Genomic DNA, 6,000 nt, shown 5'->3' on the forward strand with positions numbered 1-6,000 from the left:
TCCTCCCCCCACCCCACCCTACTTAGAGAAAGTAACCTTTCCCTCCCCCCCACCCCAAAAGATGGACATTTAAAATAACTCCATGATATTCTTGAATAGGTCCTTTGTAGTAAAGAAATATTCAGCCATGGTTCTGAAAATCCTCACGAAAGAAACCAGTGCAGATGGTACAAATTAAGATCTTGTGCAAGATGCAAACATTCCTCATTATTAGAAGTAATGGGTGAAAATGAAGTAGTGTGAAATAGTCTCTGTCATGTGAGACTTTTACTTAACAATTTAAAGAAGATGAGCAGCAGTACTCTCTGCTTCCCTGATCACTAGGATGCTTTTGAAGGATGCCTTTAAGCACAGTCACTGATTTGCCCTGCTGTTTCTTCAATAAATATACTGACACTTTTTCTGTTCTTCCTCCCTTCCTTTCTCAGAAAGATGCCTTCTTTAATTTGGCTTTATTTCTGCATTTATGGCTCAATTGTGCTCCCATTGACTTCAATGACAGTTTTACAATTAACTTCAACAGAAGCAAGATCACCCCTCAATGTCTTATTGTGACTTCCTCTACAAAATTTCAGTTCTGTTTGCATGCCTCCTTCCTGCAAAAAGAACAGACCTTTATATTCTCATGCCATCCACTGTACTGGGAGAACTGCAATCACAGAGAGGGCATCTGACTGGATGGTTAGATCATCAATAATAATCTGTCTCAAAGTAAACAATTACCCTAAATATCTGTGGAAAGCTAATTTTCAAAGATATAAAGACCCCTGAAAGAAATCTCAAACACTTTCACACCAAAAATGTCCCTATTTTTGCATAGCTGTACTTCATACATGTTACATTGCCATATGCCCACAAATAGAGGAAACGTAGTGGAATTAGGAGCTCTGATACACATGGTAGAGGCCTGAGGAAATGGCAGTGCTGCAAAAGTTGATTATGGGTCTATAATTGTGGCACATGCCTCGTGCAGAGTATCTGAGTAGTTGACAAAGAGGAGATTAATTTAGGCCTCTTCATATAGTTAACTGTGTTAAATGAATGAAACAACTTTGGCCATTTGTGCATATGTGATAACCTCTGTTTGGTCATCAGTAGGGCTGGCTGGAAAGCAAGAATTATGATTCAGGGGGAAAAACTGAGATTTAACATTTGGTTCTGTTCTGCCTCATTACAAAGCCAAGACCTTTTGCAATTTTCCAAGGAGGGTGGGGGAGGAAAAGAGAGATCCTCCCTAGAATAGTCAATAATGTGGTGCCCTAAAATCTCTCCTGTTGGAACTGTTCCACTTTATATAATAATTCAAATATTCATTAGGCCAGAGAGAGACTGACTCTATATCATTCTGAATCAGTCAGAACCTTGAGATTTAAACAGCTCCCACAGCCCTAATCAGTGTCCTAACCACCAGGCTACTGGCTATTCTTGTGGGTTATTCTCTGATTTTGACCAGGATTTCATCCTGGATCTGAGAAACCTTCCTAACAAAAGTGTTGTCAGACTGATACATTTCTGCAAAAGGTTTTGATTTTAACTACCTGGCATTTTCTGTAGAAAAATTCCCAACCAGCTCTAGTCATGAGATATTAGTAAAAAGGGCGGCCAGATGAAATTGCTATGTAAATACTGGGACTTCACTGATAGTAAGGAGTCTTTCCACTGACTTCTGTGGGTGTTAGTTCAAGCTGTTATATAAAAACCATATAGAGACAGTTGGACAAATTCTTCTAGATGATTTCAATGGGATCCTGATCCAACACCCAGTGAAGTCGATAGAAGCCCGTCCATTGACTTCAATGGATGTTAGATTATTATAACCCAGGGTTATCCACTTTAAATCGTGATTCCCATGATACTCTTTTAAACAACACCAGGAGAGACACTACCTCTTCTCTAGAGAATGAACTGTTGAAACACCAGTACCATGAGCTTTTATGGAGCCAGCCAGAACTAAAGAACATGCAGCTGGTGGTACAAGTCAGGCATAGAGTTCTCTGCTTTTGGGAATAAGAAGAAAAGAGAAGAAAATTAAACAGTGACTCAAGTAGGACAGGTGTTATTTTTTTAATAGTAGTAATAATAAATATTTATATTATGGCGGCACCCAAAGGATGCATTGATTTCAATGGGAGTTAGATTCCTAATTTCCTTTGAGGATCTGGGCCTTGGATGCCTAAGATTAAATATTTTATGTATTGCCCAGTTCCTTAGAGAAATCTGCATTAAATATGATAATAAGGTTAATAATATCTATCTCCTTCTTATGTCCTTCTTGCTCACCTTTTTGTTTTGAATGTCAAAAAAATGGGATAGTATGCAGAAAAGAGACACAAAACTGATTTGAGGGTGGAGAAAATGCCTTAGAGTGAAAGACTTAGAGCTCAGTTCAGGTAGTTTATCCAAAAGAAGATTGAGAGGTGCATTGATTACAGTGTGTAAGTATCTTCATAGGGAGAAAATATCAGGTACTCGTGGGATATTTCATCTCATGGAGAGAGGGATAACTAGACCCAATGGCTAAAAGTGAAAGACAAAGAAGTTCAAATTAGAAAGAAGACACAAATATTTAATTGTGCGGGAGATTAATCACTGGAACAAACTACCCAGGAAAATTTTGGAGTCTCCACTTCTTGATGATTGCAAATCAAGACTGGATGTCTTTCTGGAAGATATGCTTTAGTCAAACACAAGTTATTGGGCTCAATACAGGGGTAACTGGGTGAAAATCTATGGCCTGGGTTAAACAAGAGGTCAGACTAGATGATCTAGTGGTCCTTTCTAGCCTTAAAATCTATGAATCTGTGACTGATCCCTCTCTGCTCAACTTGTGTGACTTGACTGGCCAATGTCCCGTCTACAAACCATACAACCATAAGAGCAGAGGCAGAGATGGTTCCTTAGTTACCTGTACATCTTCCATTTTCTCCACCCTAACCTGTGAAAAAATCTAGATCTCCAATGTAGCTGGGATTTCCTACATCCCTTTCTTACATACCATTAGTAGCTTGTGGAGTTTAATGTTGGTCAGGACTCTCTGTTGTCAACATATAGGATTCTCCATTAAACCTTCTAGATCTATATTGTGGTTGTAGTACCTGGAGACCATTTTTACCAGCAGTACCATTTTATGTTATGGTAAGCTGAGCTTCCATATGAATTTGTTCAAAGAATGGCTGTGGTTCTAGAAGCTGAATCACTAGAATCTCCCAAGAAGAACAGCCAAAGTAGAAGATGATTAGTAGCAGCAATGGCAGTAACTTCAGAAGCTTGAAGAGTCTGCAAAATGTCATCAATGGGATTATTCTTTTGCAAGACTGTGTGTTATTAGACAGTACAAGTTTTCCCCTCTGTGTCCATGTGAATATGCAGTTTCCTTAATTTGAAGTTACCATATGACAGTATAAGACACACCTGGTAAAATGTGTACCATAATAAACATCACCTTGGATAAAAATCACCCCAGTGAAGAGTGCCAGCACAAGACCTATGGCAATTTAAGCCTATTTTGAGAGGGTAAGTGGGACTCAAGTAATACATATTTTTTGTAGATGGGAGTAAAGTGCACCCTTGTGAACTTAGTGAATTGGTCTTGCAAATTAAAACATAACAACTCATCTACAAGCATTAAAAAACTGCAAGGAGAATTAACTACACCTCTACCCTGATATAACGCGACCCGATATAACGTGAATTCAGATATAACGCGGTAAAGCAGTGCTCCAGGGTGGGGCTGCGCACTCCAGTGGATCAAAGCAAGTTCGATATAATGCGATTTCACCTATAATGCAATAAGATTTTTTGGCTCCCGAGGACAGCATTATATCAAGGTAGAGGTGTATATGCACATAAATTTAAAATGTCAAAAAACAGATCTAAATGGCTACACCTGTCTTGCAAAGCAAATCATAACCGCAGACAAGAATTACACTGGAACAGAGGTTTGGATGAATAGAACATATAAAAAAATTAGGCTTCCCGAAAATGAACATAATTAATAACAGATTTTACTTTGACAGGAAACCACTTCTAAAATGCACCAGATTGCAATATTTTCCATGTCCGCTATTTAAAGTGTTCCCAAGGGAGCATGCCCTTTGCCTACCCTCCAAACTTCCTTCTCCCCATTGAGCGTGGAATGCCATTATAACTGATCAAATCCAATTTTTGCTTAAACAACTTACCCCACTGGCAGTCACTACCCAGTGATGAAGCCTCATATGAAATGATTTTGTGAAACTGACAAAAATGGAATTTGATCTCCCAAGCAGGTCCATGTTTTCCTACACATTCTGGTAAAGCGTAGAAGAGGGTGCATCATCATTAATTTTTTTCAACTCTACATTAGACTTTGCATACAGTAAGTTCATACACAGTACTGACTGAAGTTACTCTAAAAGTCCTGTTTCCTTCATCGTTGCAAGGTGGAATTAAAAACACTTGGCCAAGCTAGGCAGATAGACAGCTGCTTGCAATTAGATGAAGCATTACATCCATTCTCTTAACTAACTTCTCAACTGGATAACTACAGTATGAGCAACATACCATGACAACTTGCCAGCATGTTTAACTTATCTCCATTTCTAGTGGTTTCTAATACCTTCTCTGATTGCCCAACACTGTCTGGCTCGCAACATTCCCCTCCTGTTACAATATGGCTACTAATAATCCTACTTTGAGTCAAGTTGTTGCCACTCTACACAGAGGTGCAGCTCTATGGCAGATGGCTGTTTGCAAAAATGACGCAGTTAATCATTGAAAAAATAGCAGGAGCCTCTTCACAGAAATCCAGTGATTTTTTTTTAACACTTCAATTCCATTTCCCTTATTAAACAGAGGCCAAATCCTACTAGTCTTACTCACACAAATAGTCTACTTGGCATGGCCTTTGGCTAAAACAATGAGAAACCATATTCTCATGGTTTATTCCCAGTTCAGAAAAGGTGAGAGGGATGAGGGAGTGATATCATTTCAATGGGAAGTGGTAATACTAAATGGCTATGAAAGATTTCACAAACTAAAACAGCATTTACTAATAGAACAACACATTTGATACATGTTAGAACTAAGGTAATGGAAAATGCACCAGAGTTTATGTTCTTTATTCATGTTAAATAGTCCCTTACTACATGAGAGAATCAGGCTCTAAAATAGAGCCTATGAAATACCAAACCTATATAATTTCATTCTTATTTGCTTTTCTTGTTCTTACTTGTGTAGGGAAAAAAGACACAGCCCATGTCCTGAAGATTTATAATAAAAAAAAGACACGCAGGCAAGTGGTCAAGATGAAGGTTGGCACACCTCTTGTTCATTCCATGCATCTGGGGGAAGCACCTTGGCCATGGTGTATCATGGGAGATGTAGTCCAACCCATAAAGACATACATTCTAGTAATACCTATAATGAACTACAAACATTGCTTATTTTGTTTAGCTGTATCTGAAAAGATTCGTCCTTACTTTAAACACACCAGTAAACTATTGGCAAATATTGAAGGTTTAATTTACTAGCCAAGTGGTCTGGCTTCAGGAAGATATCTATAGTGAGTGTGAGGGAAGAAAAGAAGCAAAGCAGCCACTAGAGAGGACTGAGAGATTCAATGGGTCAGATCAGTTGCACTTGTGTAAATCCAGAGTCCCCACAGACTTAAATAGAACTATTCTGAACTTCCACCAGTTTAGCTGAGATCTGAATCTGGTCCATTTGGCATCTCTGTAGATTTCTTAGAACTCTGGACCTAGTTTTAAAACTGAAGTCACATGAAGTGGCTTTGAAGTCACCTTTGATACAATATTCTCTGTGTCAGGCATCAGACTTTTACCACAAAATGTGTGATGTCTGTCAGTGACAGGAAAGCTTTTATCTCCTCATGTGATGTGACACAAGCTTAGGCCCCAGACTTCAAACATACCATGTCAACACTTTCACCTTCCACTTTCTAAAATATTGCTGATGAGACCAAGTTTCATTTCACTGAAAAGGCCACTTTCCTTGAGAGTG

Source organism: Mauremys mutica, chromosome 3 (assembly GCF_020497125.1).
Source record: "Mauremys mutica isolate MM-2020 ecotype Southern chromosome 3, ASM2049712v1, whole genome shotgun sequence".
Taxonomy (NCBI): Eukaryota; Metazoa; Chordata; order Testudines; family Geoemydidae; genus Mauremys; species Mauremys mutica.